The 27,839-nt window shown below is 40.0% G+C and overlaps 1 protein-coding gene across 2 annotated transcripts in view; it reads right to left on the bottom strand.

The window, feature by feature from the left end:
- Positions 1–27,839, bottom strand: part of LOC146554249 (disks large-associated protein 1-like) — a 164,818-nt gene that overhangs the window by 116,688 nt on the left and 20,291 nt on the right. The window contains exon 2 of one of the 2 annotated variants that reach the window (XM_085253284.1): positions 4,261–4,335. The exons of the other annotated variant lie outside the window; for it this stretch is intronic. The gene's annotated coding sequence lies outside the window, so the exon portion shown is untranslated. The remainder of the gene's footprint in view (positions 1–4,260; positions 4,336–27,839) is intronic. 2 annotated transcript variants of the gene reach the window in all.

Raw genomic sequence — 27,839 nt, 5'->3', positions numbered from 1 at the left:
TGTTGTGTTGTGTTGTTTGTTGCGTTGTGATGTGTCATATCGTGTCGTGTTGTGTTATATGTAGTGCCGACGTAGGACAGTTTTCCAATTTCATTGTACTACTGTACTATGTATGACTGTGCAATGACAATAAAGAGTTATCTTATCTTATCTTATCTTATCTTACTTGACAGTGAGCAGAGTATATTGAGTTTGCTGCTTTTAATGAGCAGTGTGAATTGCTTTAATGATTGTTGATAGCTACATTGCCATGTAATGAAAATGTTTAGAATTTGATTAGTTGTACAACATTAGAAATTGAAACATATTTTGTTCATGCTTTATACTTTAAACAGAAGTGTTGTTAGTTAAGTGTGAACAATGTTCATTTGAAGTAATTCTGACCTCACTCTTAGGTCAGGTTTTTTTCAGTTGGAGAATGAGCTGAGACTCCCCGGAGAACATTGGATTACAGACTTTGTGGAAATCCGCAGAAGAGGAATAAATTTCCATTGTAATGGATGGCGAGCCACAGCCCATTTGGAATTTAATCTTGAAGTGTGGTTGCCTGAACTGTGGTAGGACAAAACAGTGCAAACCATACATCGATCGTGGACTGAACTCACACCAATAACTCACCAGATCACCAAACAGGCCTGATCTGGATCCTATTGACACTTTAAAAGACCCGGGTCTAACATTCGTTTCTTTTTTATTTTGGGTATCTGTGCGCGCACACACAATTTTGGTTATTATTGTAAATGCAATACAGTGCAAAAATTTCAAATACAGTTGAACCATTGCTTCATCATTTGCAGTTGTGTTTTCATTGTGGTTACCCATCCTCTGGGCTCCTGTCGTTCCTGAAGTCTTCTGATTTGCCCATTGTTTATATATTTTGTTACATACTGGTTACACAGGACCCTCAAGCTCCTCTGGTAGAGGACCCAAGCTTGGAGGATAGACCGTCCACAGGGGCGAGCAGGGAATGATAATAATAATAATTATTATTTTATATATATATATATATATATATATATATATAGATATAGATAGATATAGATATATATACATATATTTACATACACATATATGTATAATGAAACCAATTACATAATTATAATGTAATAACAATTTGACCTGAACCCATAATTTGTCTTTCTCAACAGAACAGCTGCAGGTTTTGCTGACAGTACATCATATGGTAGTTTAGCCTGTGTACTTTATTTACTCCAGTATTAAAACAAATAAGTGTATTCAGCATAAAGTGTGGACATATAAGATGATGCTGTCACTAGCTCATGCTGAAGTCTGAATTTGAATCAGCTCCTGTGATCACAAAGAGAAAAGAATCATCACAAACTGTCAAACACGTACTCCTCAAAGCTGACAGAATTCAGGTTTGGAAGTTTTCTTAACTTTTTCCAGTCTATAGCTAAGATGTGGCCTGTTTGTTAAGTGAAGAAAAAACTTTATATACCAACAGTAGGGCTGCCACGATTACGTCGACTATTAAAATCGTCGACGACTATTTTAATAGACGACGCATAGTTTAAAACTTTATAAGATCCCAAAAGACGCAGGAATAAGTAGTAGGATTTAAGAGTGTAATAACGGACTGAAACAGAAGATGGCAGCACTGCATGTATAAAGATGCCAGCTGCCGTCAAATCTCGAAGAAGAAGAAGAAGCAGTAACTGTGTCCAAATTCAGGAACCGCATCCTCCTGTGCCCGCATTTGTAGGCCGATTACGTTACAGCGACACGACGATGACTGTCCAAATTCGAAGACTCCGACAAATGCGGCCGACAAATGCGTCCTTCATTTCCCCAGATTTGAAGGATGGGTCGGGTGTATACTTTGTGGCCCATTCTATCCCAGAATTCATAGCGCGGCCATCCTCAGTTTCCAACAATGGCGGGCAGTAGCGGTTTTTGATACGGGCGACACGGGCGGTTGCCGGGGGCGGCATCGTGGTGGGGGGGCGGCATCACGGGCATCGGCAAAAAAATTAATAAAAAATAATAAAAATTGCTCGTATTCATGCTGCCCCGACGTCATGCCAGCGCATACTGGGAATGGTACAGGCACCGATCGGTTTTCTATCGCCCATTTGCTGGGAGTAAGGGAGCCCTCCATTTGCGAGGTACGCCTGCTGCTTGCGGCACAGGGAGGAGAGGGCGGGGCGGTTTTAATATTAATTAGTCTTTGTCAATTGTTGATTTGTCCCGTTCTCATTGTATGACAAATTATGATGGCTGTTTGGTAGCCGTTTGCATACTATGCATACTCTCTCTCTCTTCATAAAATTTGAATTTGAATTTCATATGTGTGTGTTTTTCTGGTGAAATTCAGTATGGTTCCGACAACAGTTTTATGTCAATGGACAATCCTTAATGTGTGTGTGTGTGTGTGTGTGTGTGTGTGTGTGTGTGTGGTGGTGGTGGGGGAGGGGGGGGCACCAGAGGGTGTGTTCGCCCAGGGCGCCAAACAGGCTAGGACCGCCACTGATGGCGGCAGCTGGTTAGTTTTAATATTACTCTTATTATTCTTTCTGGGTCACAAAATAAACTTTTAACATATTTTCAGGTGAGAATGTAGCTGTGTAAACCTCAAATATCTGCTCAGTTTATCAAGACACCGCATATTTTCAAAAGCGCTCCGACATTTTCGGAGACGTCTGTTACCCACCAGCTCGATAGCGAGCCGGGGGCAAGGCTCACTAGAGCCGGTGAGAACTCCAGGCAAATTAAACATGATATATGAGTCACTTAGATAACTTAAAAATGTTATTGTTTGGCTTTTTTCAGTATTTTATTTGTTCCTCAGTAAATCGGTTTGGCTGAGATCAAAGTTATAGTTTTTACACAGCTGAATCAACGTCAAGCAGACAGCTGATCATCAGAAGTGTGAGATGCTCGAGAATATACTCCGGTATCCTGTTATATTTTAGACAGCAAGGAGCAGACGGCTGAGTTTATTAAACTCCACCGAAACAATCTGCAAATTTCATTAAAATTTAATAAACTATCATCTTGTCTTTATTTTTAGTTAGCACAGACCTGAAACACTTAAAGCTGTAAGCTAATGATAGTTATATAAGAGCAGATGCTGCTGGTGCAATAAGCTGTACGTTTTACATCCAGTGGATGATGATCTGATTAGTCGACTAATCGCAAAAATAATCGGTGACTAGTCGACTATCAAAATAATCGTTTGTGGCAGCCCTAACCAACAGTATAATGTTTTTACATTGGAGCTATTGGTGCTTTTTAAAAGGAAAGTTGCAAAGATGACATGAACCAGGAACAGGTTTCTTGTCCTGATTCTGAATTATGGTCACCTGCAGGAAAAAACAGAAAAACATCCTGTTCTTCAATCAAAACAACAATTTTAACCTAACACATCAAATATCATGATTTGGTCTCAGAATATAAATATTATGTTCTATTAGGTATTTTTTATGTCCTTTCAAAAAGAATAGTGTTACTCGTCACTTATTACTCTTCTCGACTCTGCATAAGAGTCCAGCCTATTGCTCTTACAGTATACTAATCATAATAAAAGTACAATAACAATAGCATTAGGTAGTGACTGAGCAGCTGCCTGCTGCAGTCAGAGCAGCAGAGCTAATGTCTGAACTAGAGCACTGACTTTTAATTAGCATTAAATCACTTAGCTCAACAAAGTGATTTCTCTACTCAGTGTAAATTCGTTCGTGTACAAAGCTACCAAACACTGTTGTTTTCCCTTGCTGACTGCTAAAGGCATGAATTTATTGATTAGCTCAAAACACAAATTTAACTTACCAAAATAAAGTCAGGATGCCTTAGGTTCTTCTGTCAGTTACTCCCGTTTATTGTAGAACACCTAACACTGTCAGTTTGAAACAGATAGCTGTGGATATGGTTCTAGCTGCAGTCCCGGAGCAGAGACGTGGAAGTTTGTCGTGACTGCAGCTGACAATCAAAGCTGTCATGATGACGTTGCATCCCAATTTTACAGTTGATAATTAAAATTTAACTGATGAGAACTTAGACCCCTTGAACCCAAATCAGCAAGATGAGAACTACTAATAATGGCAGAATGAATCTTTCAGGAAATGTGATCTGATTAGACCTTTTTGGTCTTAATTTGACAGAAGGTGGGGTTTATAACACCAGAGGGTGATAGAGACGTTTTGGCTTCACTGTTTGATCTTCCATATACTGTCGTTGTGTATAATTAAATGTTATTAATAGTTAGTATTAGACATTGAGTTTTGGTTCATGCCTACTCACCTCCTTTAAATCCCCATCATTGTAGAGTTGATGCTAACATCTCTGTATAAGTGGTCTCACATTAACTCCAGTTGCCTAGGACGATGGAAACAACAGACAAATACCACAAAAACACACCAACATAAACACACCATCACTATACTTACATGTTACATGTGTGCAAAAAATACCTAAGAGACATATAATAGATAAATTCCTCAGAAGTCCTACGAGTCATTTTCAGCTTTGTATCTACCTGTATGTGCCCTTTTTGAAACAACAAAATTGTTTATTCAACATTCAGTATTTTCCATCCATTCATCTTCTTCCGCTTATCTGGGGGCAGCAGTCTAACCAGAAAATCCCCGGCCTCCCCCTCCCCAGCCACGTCCTTCAGCTTGTCTGGGGGAACACCAAGGCCGAGAGATATAATCTCTCCAGTGTGTCCTGGGTCTAGCCTGGGGCCTCCTCCCGGTGGGAAATGCCGGAACACCTCACCCAGGGGGCATCCTTGTCAGATGCCTGAACCACCTCAACTGGCTCCTTCCAATGTGGAGGAACAGCGGCTCTACTCTGAGCCCCTCCCGGATGGCTGAACTTCTCACCCTATCTCTAAGGGAGAGGCTAGCCACCCTTCAAAGGAAGCTCATTTCTGCTGCTTGTATCCGCGATCTCATCCTTTCGGTCACTACCCACAGCTCGTGGCCATAGGTGAGAGTAGGGACGTAGATTGACCAGTAAATCGAAAGCTTCCCTTTTACTCTCAGCTCTCCCTTCACCACGACAGACAGGTACAGCATCCGCATCACTGCAGCCGCAGCATCAGCCTGTCTGTCGATCTCCCTCTCCCTTCTCCCGTCACTCATGAACAAGACCCCGAGGTAATTAAAGTCCTCCACTTGGGGCAGGAAGTCGTCCCTGACCCGGAGTGGGCACTCCACCCTTTTCAGGTTGAGGACCATGGCCTCAGATTTGGAGGTGATGATTCTTGTTCCCACCGCTTTACACTCACTTCTAACCGTTCCAGTGCGAGCTGGAGGCCATCACCTGATGAAGCCAACAGAAACCCATCATCCGCGAAAAGCAGAGATGAGATTCTGAGACCACCCAATATTTTCTAACATGCTTAAGTAACTGTCAAGTGTACACATGCGCAAAATGATGAGGTGCTTGAGTGCTGTGGATGTTTCACAAACATCAACAAACTGCTCATTTTTACAAGTATTTAGCAGTATTCGCATAAGTCTTCTTTAAAAATGTAATAATTATTACAATTTGACTAGAGTTTATGCCTTGCATGGACCATCATGAACAATAACAATAATTGGGCTAAATCTTCATGCCTGAATACTGAGAAAACTGTTACAATGTATTTTACAAGGAACTACAAAAGTGCATTTTCAAATATTTCAGTTGATAGTAGGACTGTTCCATTGTTCACAATAATAATGGTATATGTTTTTACATGATGTAACATTCTCATATCATCACTGTGTATGCAAGTGCTCTCAACACAGCCGTAGCACAAGTCACAACATTTCCACTAGGCCTTCATGGCTTTGGCTTCAACACCATCTGCAACAGTGGTGACAACACTTCTGACACTGACATCAGCATAAAGTGCTTTAGAACTCCAGCATAAATGGAAAGTTATTTGCTGACCGAACATTTCTGTCGAAAAATATGAGCAGTTTACAGTAGTATTCATTTCATGAAAGTAATTCGTTTTGTTTTTTTTAGTAATCATTGTCGCTTACAGTGCACGTCATTGACTATAGGAATATAGGAATTATTAGGCAACAGAAAACTTCTAAGAACTGTTGGGAATCATCATTGAATTTTAATGTCTCTATATTCTCTGTGTTACCATGATCTTCCATGTGATTAGTCAGTTTTCAGAGGCTGTGTTTAGAGCAGTGTGAGGTGAGCAGTCTGACCTGGACAATGCATATTTTTTTCTCTCCCAACATTCATTGGATTCTGCTCAGAAAATTCATTTCCAAGGGCCAGACTATTAAAGTGGAGTTGTGCTGTGATAGCCTCAGGGGTCTGAGTGGGAACATTAAGAGGAACAAATATAGAAACAACCTGTGCTCTTCATCAATGTACTATCTTCCACATGATTTAAAGTTAGATTCGCCTCCATTCAGCTTAGTTCACCTCCCATTGTAGAGGCCCAAATAGAAGAGGACATGGCAGGACTTCTAGTAAGAGATCAGAAATAGCAGCCATGCTGGAAATGTTCTAGAGGTACACAACAATTAATTATCAGCCAATTTTGAATCAAGTTTTGAACTTTATTAACTTGTTCTCATAACAGTTTGAGAATTAGTAATAAATGAAAGCACAAGTGTGCATTATATGTATAAAATAGATGAGTTCAGGTCTTAAGAAAAAGACAAGCTTTACAACAGGGAATGGACAGTGAAGTGGAACAGGTCAGCAGCACATTTTGTTACTACTTCTGGAATAAACATTTATTGTTAGACCAAGTTATTAGATATTGAAGATATTCCCACTAAACACTGGATTTCGGATAGACATGCACATCATGTCTATGTTTGGTTGTTGGTGACCAATTCTGGACATCTATATGATGTCCAAACTAGGCCTGCAGATTGGACGTCCAGCCATGACCCAGCTTGGATTGGATCAATATGTTGTTCAACATTTGACCTTTAGACTGGGTAATCTTTGTTTTTATTGACCTGAGAAGAGAAGTTGTTGAAATTACAAGAAGTTTGTGCAAATGTGCTTGTATGAACTGACTATCTGCTATCTGCTGCAAACTGCCTGTGGCAAGCTGGGGACATTTCTACTTGAAAACCACTGTGCAGCTGCTTACTTTTGTTTTAGCGTCAAGACCCCCCACGCCATCTTGGAGATGTCCACTGATCACTCTGCATCCTTTCACACATAACTGTTTCCCATGTCTCCCTTTGAAAACATGAGACCACAGCAGTATAAAAATGATGTATAAAATGAGTCTAAGTTTGATGTTGAAAGGAAGTCCACAATGACCACAGCATGTGCACGACTGAAGCTCCAGCCCCAGTCCATCTGTCAATTTCCTGCCCCTCACTCATGAACAAGACTCCGTTCTAAAACAGAATGATGTCTGGATTAATATTTGCATGTGTATTTTCATTCTGAGGCTGTAATAACAACTAATGTGGGAAATGTTACGTAGTATTTAGGACTTTATTCTCTATAATTTAGAGCACTGAAGTTCAGTACAAGTATCCAGTCCATCTATCCATTCTCTTCTCTCCTTCGCCTGGCCTCAGCCACCTGTACCCAAACTCCCACCCATGTAACAAGTAAGCTCTTAGTTTCACTAATCCTCCCTTTTCGTTTCACTTACTGTGTTTACGCATCAGCCGTTCACTGACCCTCGTCTCCCTCTCTGTCTGCTTGCTCCCTTGGTTGGATTTGTGTAAATAGATGTGTGACAATAAACTTTTTCACTGTGATTCGTGTGTGTCTGAGTGATCAGCTCCATGAGTGTATTTCTCATTACACATGACACTGAGGCAGTAAAGACGTTTGAAAGCATAAATTCTAATTAATCACAATTTTTCACAAGGCATTTTGTCTTTGGGTTTTTCTCCATTAGACATCAGCCTTAAACGTAGCTGCTTGTGTGCTTATAACACACATGAGCAGCAGTTGCCTAATTGTCTACAAATAAGAAATGTCTTTTTCCCCTGTTTGACTGATTAATTTGTTAACAGCTCAGATTTGTCTCACAGCTGATGATAGAAAATCGCACCCTGAGGGCCTATTAAGCTTTTTTTTTTTTCCCCTCTGGTGGAAACTTGATTAAGATGTTGCCTAGAAACAGGCTCCTCAAAAAATGGCGCTTGCTGAACCAAGAGTTTGAATTGAAGTCCTGTTCAGCCTGTATGTGCTAAATGCTACATGTTGTGAGACGGAAATATCAAAGTGCTACTACTCTTCACTCAGCTAACTGCAAAAAAGATACATCATGCACAACTTATTTATATATAAAACCTGCCTGGTTGTATTGTATGTACAAATACAACCTACAGTGCAAGTTATGATAAACGTAATGACCACCATATAATAAACCAGCAAACGCCTGCTGGCAATCATCATCACACTTCCTGTGTTTTTTATTGCCTGCATGAGTGTTTGGCATTCCCCGATGAGTATCAGTGTGAGATTTCTGGAAATATGTAACAGTTTGTTGTGTGTGTTTTTTCTGCACACACTAATTAATTTCAAAGCAGTTTAATTTATCCGTAGGTATTTGTATAGCACATAGCTGCACATTATCATAAAAAAAATTGATTGCATACTTCATATAGAGCACCTGTTCAGCAAAAACACACTGAAAATAACTTACAAGTCTAAATGATAATGCAATCCTTTTAAAAAATCAAAAGTCCAATTGAAATGAGAGCTCTGACAACTCTAGAAAAACCTAGTTTAAAAAAAAATCCCTGCATAGAGCAGGGCCTTCTTACTACACATCAGTGATCAGGAACAAGAAACTCCGGGTTTCTCTTCAGCACTGTAGCCAGCCTGACAAAGAGTCAGAGCTGTGTTTAGCCTACTGTGTAGTATGACTGTGTACAATAGACATATTTAGCAGTTTTACCAGGTTTTTTAATGTTGTAAGTTTAACACGTTTGTCTGGAACAGGTCTGTCTTGTAAATGAGATATTGGGTCTCAATGGGACAATGTGTGTAAATAAAGGTTAAATAAAATAAATAAATACACTCTTTCTCAAAGATCGAGCCTGATTTTCTTTTCTTCTACAGAAAATGGGATAACACAAACGGAAATTTTAAAATTCATACCATAGGTGCATCTACGAAAAATGTGCGTGTGAAGCATTACATAGAAAGAGCTTTTAAAAAGTACCTGTGTGAAGTTGTGTAAAGCGCTTTGAGTGCTCAGTTAGAGTAGAAAAGCATTATATAAGAACCAGTTCTGCAAGACTAGAGCAACTAGGAATCAAACCACAAACCTTCCAATTAGTAGATGACCAGCTTTACCTCCTGAGCTACAGCCACCCACCCAGAACAAACTCTTACATCTATACTTCTTTAACAATACCACACACAACAAAACCACAGCTCTAGTGATGACAGCCACCCTCTTGTTTTTATGGGTGTAGTTGTTGCCATGTCTCCTGGCTGCTAGTTATTACTTGAAAGGCCCTATAAGGTTTTCAAAGGAATTCAATATTGTGTAGAGCTCTGTAGTCTGATAGTGCCTCTGGAGTGTGTCAGGTGATTCTGAAAACTGAACTGACTTTCACACACTATTTGTAGATTAAACTCACGGGCAACTGGAGCAACGTGAAAACTGGGAAAGATCTTAAAGAAGGAAACACACGAAGCACGTGGAATATCAAACGTGTATTAATGGTATTAAGACTGCAGCTACATGGTGGGATGAAAGGAAAGACTCCTTCGTAGGAAACACTGTGTCTGAAGCACCAGTTCACGTGAAATAATCAAAGTCTGTTTCCAGGGAGATTTCACAGTTATGCATATTAGCTAAAAAAAACTCTCTAGTACCAACACTAAACAAGACGAAAAGGTAAGAGACAGAGAATGCTGTAGTCGTGCTGCAAGTCCTCGCTTTTCTTCCTTCCCCTTTCTTTCACTGCATCGATCACCTGTTTCCCGACGCAGTCATGAACAACAAACTATTTTTACACATCTGCACGGCACAATCAGACACACACGCTCAGCTTTAGCGCATCTATTGCAGCCTCCCAGTGCACACAGACATATAGAACACACACACACAGAAATGTGTACACGCTCGCTTGTATAAATTAATATACACACACTTAATCAGACTTAAAAATGAGTGATGTATTTCCTTTTTCCTCACTCGTTTGTGCATCACACGCATCGTGCAACATTAGCTGTACACACACAGCTATGGGCATGCTAAGGTTTGCCACATGGAATATGAGAGAAGAGGTTAAATGTATTCAACCAGTTTAAAAAACTGATGTTTGTTTTATTACAGTAGACTCATAGACCTAATGTGTTCTCAGTCTTCTAAAACTAGGCAAAGGGGAGTAGCAACTTTAATACATAATCCATTACATTAATTAATACATTAATTTCGCAGTATTCAACGCACTTATAGATCCAGAGGGTAGATTTGTAATTATTAAATTGTTAATACTTAACAAAAAGTTATGTATTTAAAGTATATATGGCCCAAATGTTGATGACCCCTCCATGTTTTTTTGGTGCACCTCTGAACACCTAGGTTGCTCACTTGTTCTTGGGGGCGACCTCAACTTTGGACTAAATGAAGAAATGGATAGGCTCAACACAGCAGGAACTCAGCAGTCCACAAATATACTTAAACAGTGCATGAGTGATTTCGGACTTTGCAACACATGGCGCTCCCGTCACTCCAACTGTAAGCATAACCATCAAATCCTTAGAAGAAGCCTATGTGTCCTGCCAGGAACAGGAAATACTGAACGAAATATGTAAAACTAAATTAAATGAAATTATTAATTTAAAAGATGCAATTCTTAGTACAAAGACTTTGCTTGAAAAACTTTGAACATGGTAACAAACCCGGTCAATTTCTAGCTAGCTATTTAAAAAGAAAGAAAGAAAAAATGGGGCGGCACGGCGGCACGGTGGTTAGCACTGTTGCCGCACAGCAAGAAGGTCCTGAGTTCAATTCCACCATCAGGCCGGGGTCTTTCTGTGTTTGCATGTTCTCCCCGTGTTTGTGTGGGTTCCCTCCGGGTACTCCGGCTTCCTCCCACCGTCCAAAGACATGCAGCTTGTGGGGATAGGTTAATTGGATAATCCAAATTGCCACTAGGTGTGAATGTACGAGTGAATGTGAGTGTGAATGGTTGTCTGTCCCTGTGTGTTGGCCCTGCGACAGACTGGCGACCTGTCCAGGGTGTACCCTGCCTCTCGCCCTATGACAGCTGGGATAGGCTCCAGCACCCCCCGCGACCCTGAAAAGGATAAGTGGACGCGAATGGATGGATGGATGAAAGAAAAAATGCCTATATGTGACATTAAAGACTTATCTGGGAACACGGTATATGACCCTGAAAGAATAAACACCACTTTTAGGGACTTATATAAAACTTTATATTCACTACAGATAAACCCAACTAAAAACTACCATGATAAGTTTCTTGACAACGTAACCCTTTAGAAATTACCAGACAGTCAAGCAAAGGCACTGGATTCACCACTGACATCAGGTGAACCCCAGGAGGCCCTAAAAACTATACCCAATAATAAGGCTCCAGGTCCAGACGGCTTTCCATCAGAATTCTACAAAGAATTCTGGACAAATCTGGCTACCACCAAGTATGAATTCATATTTACATTAGTCTCCTGCTACGACCAGGCAAAGACCCTGTATTTCCCACCAGCTATTGTCCAACATCCCTCATTAATGTTGACCATAAAATTATCTGAAAGCTCTCTAAAAACAGATTAGAGAAGAGAAACCCCCTCATAAAACATCCTGACCAAACCGGTTTCATAAAAGGCAATCAGTCATCAACAAATATATGTAGATTACTTAATTTAATAGACTATTCATGTAGTAAAAAAATTGAAACCACACTATTCTCTAGATGCCGAAAAAGTGTTTGACAGGGTTAACTGGAAATTTTTATTTGCAACTTTCCATAAATTTGGTTTTGGAAACTCTTTCACAAACTGGTTAAAATCTTATATTAATATTATAATTCCCCAAAAGCATGTGTTAGAACAAATGACCAAACATCCTCCAGCGTCTGTCTCCAGAGGGGCACCAGGCAGGGACGCCCACGCTCCCCTTTACTGTTTGCAATTTTTATTGAACCACCAGGAGCAGCAATTAAACAGGCTAAAGTGATGAAGGATATGAAATGCAAGAATGTAGAACATAACATCAGTCTTTATGCAAATGATGTGTTACTATTCTCCAGTACTCACAAACCACTCTCTCTGAGGTAATTATATTAATAAACTCTTCCCCATTATTCAATAAACTGGTTGAAATCTACAGTTATTGCGATTAATTGCTCCTTTCCATTATTCTTCTTCTACCCCACTGCAATATGGAAATATCAAATATTTAGGTGTTAATGTCTCTCGTAAGCTTGCAGATTAAACCACATCCGACTTTAAAAGAAAATAGAAGACGATCTTTCTAGATGGAAATCTCTACTCATATCACTCATTGGAAGGGTCGCTTCCACTAGGGGTGGGTTTAAAAAAAAATCAGTTTCCCAATTCAAACTGATTTTAGTTTGAATAATGTGATATCGATTCATTAAATCCTGAATCGGTTTTTAAATATAAATTTATTTTGCCAGAAACGCCAGCATCTCAGGTTAAAGCTCACAAAACTATTTCAACAACCACCAAACAGCTAAAACAGTAAATGATTAAAGAGCAGGTAAACGAATTCCACAAAAACCATGAAAACAAAGAGCGCGGTTCGTTCACCTGACAGCACGTCTGCAGACATGCCGTCGGGTGCTGAAAGCAGACATCTCACAGATTCTGAAGCTGCAGGTTTCATTACTCCTTCATGTTTTTCTGTGTTTTATCCTCAGTTACTTTGACACAAAGGCAGCTGCTGTGATGCTCACACCTCTGATGAAGTCTCACAAGTGACAGCTTTGTTTTTATACATATATATGGATAAGTACTGATAAATGATCAGAATTATAATATTTCTGACTGTCTGAGTTAAAACTGAATCAGAATTGAATACTCAGCCCTAGCTTCTTGCCAAGAATCAGTAATTTATTTTCAATGATCCCAAGTTAACCATCACCAGGCTGGTTTAGATTTCTGGAATTGTCTATTTCTTTATTCCTTTGGAAAGATAAACCCCCATGTATTAGCTTCGAAATGCTACAAAGGACTAAGGATAAAGGATGACTAGCTCTGCATAACTTTCAACTTCTTAGCCAACAGGCTACAATTCATTTCAAGGTGGTTAAAACACCCTTTTAGATGAGCCCTGGATAGACAGCGATCAGGCACTATGCAGTAATATAGAGATTTCAGACTTACCATTCATTAGCTCAAACATTAAATGACATGTATGCTTCAAAAGCATCAACATCAGCTACGCTCTGGCAGCATGTTGGGATTTTCTAAAAATGACAGAGTCTTCACACCCAATTGGAACAACCCTGATATACTACAGAATAATAATATGATTAACTTCCAAGATTGGAGTTGTAGAGGAATTAAATACTTGGAACATGTATTCAAAGGAACAGACTTTATTACGTTTAACAGACTAGCTGTACAGTATGGTATTAACAAGAATCGATTTTTAGAGTATCAACAAATTAAATCTATAATTAAAAAGAAATTTAAACCTAATCAAGTAGAATTACGAACTCCATTGAGTGTGGTGCAATTCCTTAATCTCAAAACCCCAAATTACTGTCTAAAATATACAGGACAAAATAGATGAATCAATGTCTCTTCTTACTGCAAAACAGGAGGCGGCTCTATCAGTCAGCTTAGATCAGACCTTCCCAAAGTGTGGGGCCCATGGCAGGTGGGGCGCGGGATGAAAAGGGGGGAAAAAAACAAAACACTTGGACACTGCCAGCACAGGGCGCCTACAGAAACGCAAAGCAGGAGATGAAGCATCGCTGAATATGTTTCCAAACCAACTTCATTCTAAGCCAAAGACTAGAAAATATGGTGAAGCAAATCTGCCCTTTGGCTTCACCTGCACAGGTGCCGAGGTCCCTGCAGGATTGGTTTTCCCTTCGTCGGGAGCAGCGCTGGGCTGTTCAAATCACGGACAAACAGTATCCCACATTCTTGATTTTTAGTTCACAAACACATCTCATAATGACTAACTACTCCTGACATTTTGGAGATGTTAGCTCTTTATACAGTAAAGTTACAGCGAGATACAAATAACATCAGGCTGATCCTGCCACGATTTGTTCCCCCGGTTCAAATCACAGACAGACAGGATCCTACAGCTGTTTATGTTTTTGAACCCATTTTGCACAGAGAGGCATTTTTTGAAAAATGTATTGAGATCAATGTTGAATATTATTACACAGAAAAAAACAACTACAGTAAAATAATGACACCGTGACGCCTCTGCCTTTGTAAATGGAGGGACAGTAACTATATGTATGTAAGTGTGTAAAAACTGCAGACAGTCAGATTAACAGTATTTTGTCTCTATCTGCCATTCTGCTATTCATCTCATGTAAACAATAATGTGGTGCACAGCGTGACATGAAAAAAGGCACATACCTTTGACGGTGCGTGACGAACTCTGTATTCCTCGTCCACACGTAAAGGCAAAAAAGGAGTTTTAAAAAAATCTCAGTTTTCGGTGATTCGAAACACCGTTTACGTGTGGACGAAACAGCTGCGTTTTCACAAATACCCCTGTAGGTGAGGACCCAGCGTAACAGAGTTAGTAGTTTATTTTCTTACTACCTGTAATTTATTGCAGATTACTTCTATTTGCTTAATTGTTCACTAAATGTTTGAGGTGTGAAATAAACCGCAGTGGAGCAAAATATGGGCGTGTGTGGTTGGAGGATGTGTGCGTGCACGCGGGGGGCGCGAACATTTTTCTTGTAAAACAAAGGGGGGGCCAGCAAAGAAAGTTTGGGAACCACTGGCTTAGACCAACAATTCTGGTCTCAGATATGCTTAAAAACCTTTAAATGGATTAGAAACCCCAGTCTACAATTAACACAACATAAAATACTACACAGAGTGCACTATACAGGTCAACAGATGTCAGGATGGGTTTTACATCTTCTAACAACTGCTCACACTTTCATTGATCGGCTCCATCACCTAGTGGGGGCTTGGTGGTCATGGTTTTGTCTCGCCTTTGTTATTGTAGTTCATGTGGGGGTGGGTACAGGCTCGGGGTATTGGGGATTCCCTAGGGACGGGTTTCTTGGGGGTCTCAATCTGAGGGCTGTGGTCATGACCTGGACGGGACTCTGGTGGCACTTGGGTGGTGTTCTTTTGGTGGCTGCATAGAGCAGGGGTGGGGGAGGGTATGTGCCGGTTGACATACATTACCTTGGTAGCTGCACTGCTCTTGGGTGGGTCCAGGGTGGGCTTGGGGTTCAGGCTGGTGTATCCCTGTGGTTGTGGGTGGGTGCATGCACGGGGATGTGTAATGCGTTCATTTCATTACTTGTATATGTGTGCATGAGGTTGGGAAGTAATGTTTGTGTCTGTGTGCCTGTTTAGGGTTAGGGTTAGGCTTAGTAAAATTCAATATTTATTATATTACTTTTACTAATGCTTATGCTGGTCGTTGCTGTGGTTTCCCTACTGTGTTGTTCTCTTTTTGCTTGTTTTTTTTCAGCAGGTGATCAAACTGATTTTTATTGTCTTTTCTCTCTTCTCCTCCGTTTTTCCTTCCCTTTCCTTCTGTTGAGTCTCTTCCCAACTTCTCTTTACTTCATCCTTCTCTTTCCCATCCTGTGCGTTTTGATTGCAGACAATAGTTCAGATTGCTACAGTGTCAGACAAAGGTTTGCTTTTTTAACAAAAGACTTTTATATCAGATTATATTCTTGTGTAGAAATGAGGTAGTGACTTATGTAGTTTTGTCTGAGTTTCACACCTTTATTTGTAGACATATGTTTTAAATAGGATCAAAAGCCCACTTGCTCAAATTATCCAACCTGCGCTCATGCAGCTAACAGCACTGTTCCCTCTAAGCTGCACGTGTGCAGACTGCTGACGGGGTCTCCGCACACAGACAATCTGCGCTGCGCACAAAAAAAAAAGTCCAACATGAATTGAAAATAAAATAAACACGTTCTGTGCTATTTTGCAATGTGAGCCAGTGAGTGACCGGTGACTGGCTGTTCCAGCCAATGATGCGATTCACAAACGCTTTTATGCAGCTAATCAACGTCCTTATGCTAGTCATCATCCTTATTCGCCGCCATCCGTATTTTAGCTAGCAAAACGGTGTGGCAGATGAGGAGTGAACAAGCATTAGAGATGGGAAAAGGACACACAGGAAAAATAAGTTGAAATATAGGTTCTCAATCAGATTTGTGCTCATCTAGCGTATTTTATAATTTTCATTAAATTGATCATTAAATACTGTCATTAAATACATTTCTACTACTGTACATTGCAGTTACAAGACTCTTTCCCAGACCACAGTATGACAGTCTCACCCAGTACCAGGAGCTTCGCACACTGGCTAATACTCATAATACAAGTCAGAGCTTTATAATAAAATGTCAAGTGTGTTTTCAAAATTGGAGTTTATAGTTGGCTTTGTTTGGTTGGCAGTTCATGTTTTGCCATAGTTAAAATTAAATATTTATACTTCCAATAGTGTTAACATTTTACAGAGGTTATGAACAAGATTGTTGTCATTTTTACTGTAAGTGGGACAAAGCACTTAATTAAAAGTATTCTAACAGTAATGTAAATGCTGTAATTTGGTTCTTTTAATTAACCGTGTAACTTGGATGGATGCGATGCTGGCGTGACCATGGTGCTCACGTCTGATGTTGCTCACAGCGGTCACCGAGGGACCGCTCAGGGAGTTTGTGTGTTTGCTCAGACACATGAAAAATTAGAGGGAACAAAGCTAACAGTCTGTGTTGTAGCCATTCCTTTTGAAACTCCTTGCTCTCATTATCTGACCACACAGCAGTCATGCAGAGCCAAATGTGTTACAATGCAAGCAGACAGACAATCTTCAGGACGTACACGTGGTAAACTGTGAAAACTATTCTTTCCAGGGATAAATGTTCAGGTCTTCTTCAATTTCCTATCACAAAAAATGCTAGAAGGTTTCTGAATGCAACCGATTTTGTATTGTTACATACTGTAAGAAACTGTGACATTCCGATGTGTTTCTCAGTGTTCCAGAGAGTTTACCGTCAATCCAACATGTCCTCTGGGAGGTGTTTGTATGCTGTGTGCTGAGAGGGCAAAATCTTCCCATGCTGTCAGCGTTCTGACTCCTGCTCAAGAAATTAACATTTCTTCAGCATCCTGACAAAGACCAAGCAGGAGTCTGTCTTCCTATGTTACCAGTACTCTTTCTTTCGCCATAGTTAAATCTCATCACCATAGTTGGAAAACCTGTTTCACAGATTACTGCCGAAATTAAACCTGACATGCTGAGCAGTGTACCGAAAGAGCTAGTCGTGATGTTGATGCTTAAACTTATTGAACTTATCATTGTGAAATAATATGGATTGTACACTATTTGCTTTCACTCACCCATCCAGTTCGTTGAATTCAGGTGTTCTAATCACTTCCATGGCCACAGGTGTATAAAATCAAGCACCTAGGCATGTAGACAGTTTCTACAAACATTTGTGAAAGAATGGGTTGCTCTCAGGAGCTCAGTAATTTCCAGCATAGTACAGTGATAGGTCCTGTCCAGTCCAGTCGTTAAATTATTACATATCAGCTGTTAGTGGTATTATAACAAAGTGAAAGTGATTGGGATCTACATTTCCAATCCCAAACTGCTGTGAGATTAGTGAGACCATATGCTCCTTGTCTACCAGTGTTATTCTTATAGCCCTATGGGCTTCCCTCCAACATGTTCCAACAATCATCAGCATTTTCTCTGTTTGCATGTATGTAGTTACTTACATAGAAAAATTGGGGCATAACTGTATGTAGATTGCAAATAGGGGCCTGAGAGCCTGATTCAGTAACATATGCAACCTTTGTTAACAAAATATTCCTGTGTGCACATTTCTTGAATCCCAGGGATATTTTGAGTGTGGATTTATTTTTGCAGTTGCTATATTACAGTCATAATGTACTCTATATTTTCAACATAGTGTTCAATATCTGCCATCACAGGCATGTGAACTTGAGTGACATCCCATTCTTAGTCCACAGGGTTTAATATGATGTCAACCACTGTTTGCAGCTCTGACAGCTTTAACTCTTCTGTGAAGGTTGAGGTGTGTGTTTACCAGTGATGGGAATAACAGCGTTACAAGTAACGGCATTACTTTTTTCAGTTACGAGTAATCTAACTAATTACTATTTCTATCATTACAACGTTACTGACAAGAAAATGTGGTCGCGTTACTATTTTTCAACAAACAGACGATTGAAGCTGTGTTCAGCTTACCGCATCTTATATCAGTTTCTGGCAGACGATCACTTTTTGGCCAGTGTTGCCAACTTAGCAACAAAGTCACTATATTTAGTGAGTTTTCAGATCCCCTTAGCGACTTTTTTTCTAAAAAGTGACTTTTTTCTAAAAAGTCACTTTTTAGAAAAAAGTGACTAGCGACAAATCTGGTGACTTTTGTTGGTGTTATTGTGTGTGAATGGGTGAATGACTGAATGTAGTGAAAAGCGCTTTGGGGTCCTTAGGGACTAAGTAAAGCGCTATACAAATGCAGGCCATTTACCATTTATTGAAGACTTATGACGGCTTTTTGACGTGAAAGCATGTATTGCTTTCACTTTCAACAAGCAGCGGGTTCTGCCGTGGGCACCTCACCCGTGCAAAGCGCTCACAGGCTGCGGATAGTCCTCACGTAGCAGTCGCCTCCAGCTGCTGTCAGAACAGGAGATGTTTCCACCTATGCATCCAAACTGCAAATAAATCGCGCATGAGCGAAGCCGTTGCTCCTGCACTGACTGTAATGCAGTCAGTTTTTCTTTTACTGTTACTTTTTGTGGATGACAAGGCTTAAAACTACTTAAAAGCACGCACACACATACTATGCCACTATGCCAGAGTGCCTATTTTGGGTCAATTTTGTTGATCGCAAGCCCGAATAAAGGCGAGGGGTTGGAATTGTGACATTAAAAAAACATAATTGCTAGAAGAAATTTAATTTGTAGTTATAAATATATTCTAAATGCATTTAGGGTGTTTTTTACTCACTTTGTGTCTCTTCCACGATGTTATTTCTCTCTCCTACAGCGTCGGTTACAATAACATAAGCATTACCAATTATGCAAATTAGGTGATGACTTCATTTAGCGACTTCTAGCGACTTTTAGGACATCCAGTAGCGATTTTCCTTACTGAGGAGTTGGCAACACTGTTTTTGGCACAACCCCTGGAGCTCGGGGGCAAAACATTGCATGAGTGCTGCTGTTTGACTGAGGAACACTAAAGTAGTCGTGGTACGCCAATCACATGACCACTTCAAGACAAAGCAACAAAAAAAACAAAGCAACTGGTGAGATATACCAGCTTTTAAATTGTGCTGATAGGCCACGTAAAACCAGAGTCATGATAAACAATATATACGCAGTGTTTTTTCCTGAATAGTTTTGTCACATTTACTGTCTAAGTACAGCGCTAGCAAGCACTCTCTGCTTATGACCAAAAAACAAAACAAAAAACAGGCCTTTTGTGTTGGTGGAAAAATGTACCATGTTGACCAATGAAAAAATGATATCGCAACATGACATTTGGTTGTTTAGGGAAAGGGGGAAGTTTTAGGAGTGACGGCGAGAGAGCGAGAGAGAGAGAGAAAGAAAGACTGCAGAAAAAGACAGCGACATCGAGTTTTGAGATGTTTAGCATGTTTAGAGTGTGTAGTTAATGTGGTGTCTTGTGTAGTTAGTGTGTAGTGTTGTGGATAGTTTTGTGTTGTGTGTCAAAAAAATGCTGAATGAAAACAGGAGCAGTGATACACCTGCTGTCAGACCTGCAGGTATCAGGCTGTGATGTTCTCCTTTATAGTGGACAGAAAATGCTTTTTTGGAGTGGGACAAATAATTTGTGTGACATCAAGGGTGTAGATTTGGTTGTGGCATTGGTGGGTATGGATGATTCAACCATCGAACCCGGTCCCGTTTCTTATTTTTTCCTTTTTGTTTTTGCTTCTTGATAAAAGTAGAACTATACTTGCCTACATATGCTATTCTACCTGCTTTTAAACCATTTAAAATTACAATTCATAGTTTTATATGTGAATTATATAATGTTAAATTACTATTAAACCAATGACTGACTAAGTATTTTAGACTTCAGCCATATTCCATATAAATCAGGTATCATACAAAAATAAAAATAGCTTCAAATACAGTCATGACAATAAAAGAATATGACTTTAAGGACTTAACATCATTACTTCAGTTACACCAACATCTCTGACACATTAGCACTAAGGCAACACTGAATGACCTGGTGGTTTTTGTCCATAAAACTACTCATCTAAGATTACCACAAAGTAAAAGATCTCTCAGCAACATTATGCAACATTTTAGGCACTACTGCCCTCTATCAGATCAGTGAGCTGGGATGTTTTATTCTAAACATGAACTACAGCAACAGACATGGACTACATGCCCCACACAACAAACACATGCCTGCTCCTCTCGTTAGCTGAAATGACATGTACATATATATACAAAAAACTTGAATCTTACAGTGTTTATTTATCGGATAAAATAAGTTAAATGTCACCGTTATTATTGTCCGACCGGAAACAGGCCGCGGGTGTCCAAATTCAGAAGCTGCGTCCACCTGAGGATCCGCCCTTTGTGGTCTAAGTGGGCCGGTACTCCAAAAGCCGGGTAGACCGGAAATGACTGTGAAAAAACGGTGAAATCGGACTAGTCTAGCCTTCAGAATTACGTCACCTGCCGTCTGCTCCTTGCTGTCTAAAATATAACCGGACGCTGGCGTAGATGGTCGAATAAAGTGCTGTTTTCACACAGCAGTTTATTCAGCTGTGTGAGAACCCCAGAGGAATCCTCCCGAGGGATTAATAAAGTTTTATTTAATCTAATTTAATCGAATAACTTTAATCTCAGCCAAAACGATTTACTCACCAACAAATAAAATACAGAAAAAGGCCAAACAATAACATGTTTAAGTTATTTGACGTTTACACAGCTACATTCTTGCCTGAAAATGTGTTAAAAGTTTATTTTGCAACCCAGAAAGAGTAATAAGAGTAATATTAAAACTAAGTAGCTGCAGTAATGGTAGCCATCGTTGGAAACTGGAATTGGCTGGGCCAGTCTGGGATATGGTTTTCAGTTTTGTTGTCCGGGTGGAAAATCGGGAAAAATTGGGGAGAATGGTCGCCACGGGAGATTTTCGGGAGGGGCGCTGAAATTCGGGATTCCCCGGGAAAATCGGGAGTGTTGGCATGTATGTCCTAGCATAGCCTGTAACGTTATTGTGACGGACACACTTGACTTTAAGTGACTTACAGGTTTCTTTGAAAAATACTTTCTTATATCCAGGTTCTTCCTTTGCGCTGCCATCCTCCTCTCAGCGCAGGTTTGCCGCTGCTGAAACTAAACAGAGCTCCCTGAAAGGCACAGCCAATCACATTGGTCATATTTGTCACATGACATTGGACTCCAGTAGAGAACAAATTTAACTCTTTCTGCACCGCTCGCTGAATGAGACGCTGACAGATCGTTTTTTTCTTTCTATCGGGTTGTTTTTCTTTACTTGAAGAGATCAAATTATTGGTGGGGACAATTCAATAATCGCTGGATATTGGTGGGGACATGTCCCCTCCGTCCATGCCAAATCTACGCCCTTGTGTGACATCTTATTAAACGCAAAACACCTGAATGTTAAGTAAACAGTTTGAAATGGTTATAAAAAAAGAGTAAAAGGTAAATGGCTGCAAATAACTTTGTTGTAGGGCTGGGCCATATTATACTGTTCACGGTAATACCAGGATAATGTTAGGCAACAATAAGAAAATTATATATCACGATAGAATATGGGTAAAACACGCATGCGCAGTGCCTTTGTTTTCATACGCACATGGCCGAAAAAGTATGGCGGCAACGAAGAATGAGAAGGGGGAAAGCGCATCGATGAGTGAAACGGATGAACCAGAATTGGTTTGTAAAAATGGTGCAACTTCAGTGATGTGGAACTGGTTTGGTGTTTGTCCGTCAAATACCCACCAAAAGACATTTTTTTGTAGAACATGCAAGCGGGCCGTCGTTATTACCATATTTGTCGGACTAAGGTGCTGGTATATCTGGGAGTAATCTGGGTCCAAAACTCCATCCATTTCAGGTCCCAAAGTCAAACAAACACTGCGGCATCACTGAGAGTTAAAAACTGTCTAAATTATTTCACCTTTAATAAAAATGATCAGCATTGCTGCTTTACCAGGTGTAACAATTAAGTTTAACATCCAGGCATCCATGAAAACAGAATTTGTTGCATTTAACGGAGTTAGAAGTTAGCAGGAAGTTAGCAGAAGTTAGCTCGCTAGTTTCGCTAGCTACCTAAGCATAACATAGCATGTTCTGACTGAGAAATTTCTGAAAAAATTCAAACGTACAGCTCTGCTAGCACTTCCAAGGTAAATGAAGACAGAAAACTAAACAGCAGTGACATTTGTAGGGTTACTGAAGTTGGGCTAGCTGGCATATAATGATGTGCTACGAGATTGCTAGCGACACAGCTATGTTAGCATAACATAAACAGTGAAGCTGCAGGGTGAACGCTAACACTTTTCCACTCGATAAAAGTTAACGTGAGGGTTCCTGATGGTTAGGGAGAAATACAATCACATGGCAGGATGTTGTAAACAGACCAAACTTCAGTCTGGAGAATCTGAGATAATCCATCCACAATATGAGGTTAGTCATTAATATACTGCAACAACATGGGAATAGAGCAGCTGTAATAGAATACAGCATTAATGAATCAATGATACAGAAATAGAGGAAGCAAGACGTATGAGTTGAATAAAGTTTGATTTATCTGACTGCTTTGTTTTGTTTAATGTGATTTATAATCCCGAGCACCTTATGGACCGAAAAATACGTATTTGGCTTTTTTATTTGGCACACTGCAGTTTAATGTTGCAAATTTTCAAATATATATCATGATAAATATTTTTGGCCATATCGCCCTGCTCTATTTTGTTAACATGTTTGTGGTTGTTACAGTAAAAAATGTAACTTTATGTACTCGGATTGTATGGTTTTTGTCTGATTTTAAATCAATTGTGTTAATACAGTATGTCAAAATGAAAACATAACTAAATTCAGACACGTGAGGTTGTGCTGAAAAGGATGATACCAAACAAGGCAAAGTAAATCGTTTTTAAAGGTAAAATGTAGAGGAAACATCAAAAGGCCAATTATACCCTGGACCACATGGTTAAACATTTTTTAAAAGTAACGCAATAGTTATTTTTAAAGTAATTAATTACTTTTAGAATCTTGTAACTCAGTTACTAACTCAGTTACTTTTTTGAAGAAGTAACTAGTAACTATAATTAATTAATTTTTCAAAGTAACTTGCCAAAAACTGGTGTTTACGAAAATCTTTTAACATTCTTCCAGAAATGTACTTGTGTTGGACAAGGAGACATGGCTCTAATTGACCCCAAAGGTGTCCTATCATGTTGAGGTCATGATTCTGTGCAGGCCAGTCAAGTTGTTCACTCCATGGACCTTGTTTTGTGCATGGGTCAGTCTTGTTGAAACAGGAAGGGGGCATCCCCAAACTGTTCCCACAAAGTTGGGAGCATGTAATTGTCCAAAATATGCTGGTATGCTGAAGCATTGAGAATTCCTTTCACTGGAACTAAGAGGCAGAGCCCAACTCAATTTAATTTTCTTTCTATAGCACCAAATTACAACAAAAGTTGCCTCAAAACACTGTACTGTAAGGTAAAGAACCTACAATAACACACAGAAAACCACTTCCTGGGTCTCTTTTCAGGGGCTCATAAGTATTTTTGTCACTGAGCAGTGACAAAATTTTCTCATGATGGTCTTTCTAGTTTAGCAAAGCCGTGCACCATCTCAGATTCCTATCTGCAATCTGCATACAGTTATGCCCTCATTTTTCTAAGTACCTACATACATGGAGAAAGTGCTAATGACATTGGAAGAGGAAAACCCATAGGGTCATAAGAACACAGGTACACAGGGAGCACATGATCTCACAAATCTCACAGCAGTTATTAAAAGCATCCAGCTTTTCCATTATCTGTGGGATAGTGCCAAGAAATTAGATTGTAAGTGATGACAGGTAATGAAATATTATTGTCATGTATTTAACTGCAATTCTGTGTATATTCGACTTTCAGGCTTTTGGAAAACTAAATAGTGACCAAAAAGAAATAAAAAATAATAATAACATCAACAACATTAGTAGAGGTAGGAGCACTGAGTAAATTTTCTAAAAAAGCCAGGCCTTCATCATTAGGTTTGAGTAAGCAAATATTGATAAATCCCAGATTGTTTGTATGCATAATTTATGCACAGATTGTTTTTTTTTAATGCAGTGCTTGGAAAGGAGGCCCAATAAATGTTCCCAACAACTTCTCATCAACTAAGAAATTAGCATAACCTTTTCCTGGTTTTGTTTGGCCATTTTAGTTCTGATAGTTTACTCCATTACTGTTGCACACTGGAGTTTTATTTTCAGCCTCCCTGTCAGAGGACAAAGTCTGAAGTGTGGATTATATAAGAGTACTGAGGGAGTCTTGATCAAACATGGTCACCCTGTCTGCAGAATATAAAGAAAGAACATCACTTTCCAACCATCACCCACTACTTTATTTATTGTTTCCTCAGTACATCATGTAGGGATCTCATGGTGTCAATGTATTGTAAATACTGCTTGCCATCCAATCAAAATATGTGAGTCATTAAAAGAAATAGCTGTTGTTGATTTGGTTTTAAGTGTTCAGCCAGAGAAAAACCGTAGACTACATGGAAGACTCCTTATTATGTATTCTAAAAACTTATTCATGAAATTGTGCATGATGCCATTGAATATACTGTAAGTTACTGCAACACTGATAAACGTGTGTGTTGTTTTACGTACAAAACCTAGTATCATACACACTAGTTATTAAACAGAATGCAAAACCCTATCATACATATCTGTGTGAGTACAATTTAGATGTCAATTTTCTTTCATTCAATAAAAATTATTTGAATTGGTGCATGAACACTTGACATTTTCAGAGATAACCCTGATCATTTTGGTCACTAATCATCCCACCCAGTATGGGATTCATTGTTTTAGAGAAGTGAGCTACTGCACTTCAAAATAATCAGGAACTACTAAAGCTGTTTTAACTGAATGCTGCGCACACACATACCCACACACAAAGCCCTCAGAATGTATCTCTGAGGAAAAACTTGAACCTCACTCCATCTTCTGTCTCCTGCTGGCTCAGCCCTCCCTGTGGGACAGTCACTTCTCTCTGGTGCAGTGGAGCTCATTTCCACACAAATAGTGTGATACTTCACTTTCGTAAAAATAATTTTCTTGTTTATTCACATACATGTATATCGGTTAGAGGAACATGTATGCTATTTCCATTAGTTCATGAAGGTGGTGGAAGTGTTTGTAAATATTCAATGAGATTACTGTGCACACACAATGTGAGCGCCTGTTATAGACTGCTCTTCAGATGGAATATTCCTCTCTACTACATGGTCTTTGTGCAGCACAGATATTATCTGACTAGTAGGGAATCCTCTGTCTCTCACAACATGAGCGTATCTATGATTTCAAAGAACATAACACTGACTTGCATTCATTTTCTACACAGTAACTCTACTTGCCTAGCGCTAACCCTTACGCAAACTTTCAATACAAGCTTTCATCTCAAACGTTTATTGACTTAGATATGGTACAAGTAAGAGATGTTCCACTAAGTAACCAGGTAAAGATAAAAAGGTCTGCACAACATGAGTAAAATTGCTCTAGCAGTCACCTTCCCATTATAGGATTTGAAGTAGGATTAACTCATTGTTTACACTACACATACAATACACACACACACGCACACATTAGTTAATTAAGTAATTGCATTCGACTAAGACTTTACAGAACACTACCAACACTACCAGTTTGCCACCCTGTGCAAACTACTCTCACAGACATCTCAAAGCCACTACTTTAGGGAAAAAATGTCTGCAGGCCCACAACTCGCAGGAGGCACTAAAGGGGTCAGGTCCATTGTGTGTCAGGTAGCAGTCTAGTGTGGAGGCCCTGGCAGACTGATCCCCAGTTATCAAGGCTGGCTGTTGGGACATGGAACGTCACCTCTCTGGTGGGAAAGGAGTCTGAACTAATTTGTGAGGTTGAGAAATACCAGCTAGAGATAGCCAGGCTCACCTCAATGCACAGCTTGGGTTCTTGAACCAGTGTCTTGGAGAGGGGCTGTACTTTGTTTCAGTTTGGAGTTGTCCTTGGTGAGAGATTGCGGGCCCTGTTGGGTATTTTTATATCTCCTCAGTTTCAGGCTGCACATGGCTGTGTTTTGAGGTTTAGGCCAGTGGACGAGAGGGTTGTTTCCATGCGCCTTGGGGTTGGGGTCCTTATTGTTTTTTGTGAAGGGGGCATACTTGGGAGGAACGTCCTGCCTTATCTGGTGTTCTGTTATTGGACTTCTGGGCAAATAGCAGTTTTCCCACAACGAACGACAGACTCGAACATAAGGATGTCCAAAAGTGCATGTGGCACAAGGACAACCTAGGTTGCAGGTTGATGATTGATTTTGTAATCGTATCATCGGATATATGGTGAGTTCTGGATGTATCTTCTGAACACTCAGGTGAAGACAGGAACTAAGCTGTCAACTGATCACCACATAGTGGTGAGATGTATCAGATGATAGGGGAGGATGCCAGACAGACCTGGCACACCTAAATGTATTGTGAGGGTGTGTTGGGAATGCTGTGGAGAAGCCCGGGTCCATGAGATTTTCAACTCCCATCACTGGCAAAACTTCAACGACATTCCAAAGTAGGCTGGGTACAGTGAGTCCAAATGGACTATGTTCTGCATCTCAATTGCCAAGGCTGCTGCAAGGAGCTGCGGCTACAGGGTGGTTGGTGCCTGTTTGGTGATAATCCAAATACTAGAGAGTGGACACTGGAGGTAAAACGAGCCAAAGCTGAAGAAGGAGTCCTATGAGAGATGGTTAACCTGTGGGTCTTCAGAAGCAGCTGATGAGTGCTGGCAGGCCAAGTGGAATGTTGCCCAGGCAGTAGCTCTAGCAAAACCTCATGGGATGATTTATGTGAGGCCATGGAAAAGTTTACCTCAGTGAGATTCTGTTAAATTCTCAGGTAACTGTGGATGAGAAATTAGTGCCCTAGACACACTGTTTATAATGGGGGTGGGGTGTTGCTGACTTCAACTGATAACACACTCATCACTGAAAACTCAGTTAAACAGTTCTAGTGAGCCTCGACCTCCCGGTCAGCTATCGACCTAGTAGGGCAACAGGCAACTCCGAAAACATCAGAACTCTTTTGCAAATATGTGATGTCTTGATAAAAGAGCAGATATTTGGACAGCCTTTGTCGCGTCGCTGTGATGTAATTGCCTACAAATGCGGCCTCCGAAACATGCTGCCCCTGAATTTGGACACAGCCAGGGACTATCAAAATAAAACAGGAAACAGGAGACAGGCAAGGACTTGAAAAGGAGGCTGACTGGTGAGACACAGGAGATGAACAAACACAGACTGATATAAACACTAACACGAACACTGTGGCATCACTGAGAGTTAAAAACTGTCTAAATTCTTTCATCTTTAATAAAATGATCAGCGTCCAGACATCCATGAAAACAAAATTTATTCAATTTAACGGAGTTAGAAGTTAGCAGG

This window comes from Mchenga conophoros, linkage group LG18 (genome assembly GCF_057382185.1).
Source record: "Mchenga conophoros isolate Kocher_MC1m ecotype Shallow Benthic linkage group LG18, M_conophoros_male_GT1.1, whole genome shotgun sequence".
Lineage (NCBI taxonomy): Eukaryota > Metazoa > Chordata > Actinopteri > Cichliformes > Cichlidae > Mchenga > Mchenga conophoros.
The sequence above is the reverse complement of the archived record's forward strand: the minus strand, read 5'-3'. Positions and strand labels throughout refer to the sequence as shown.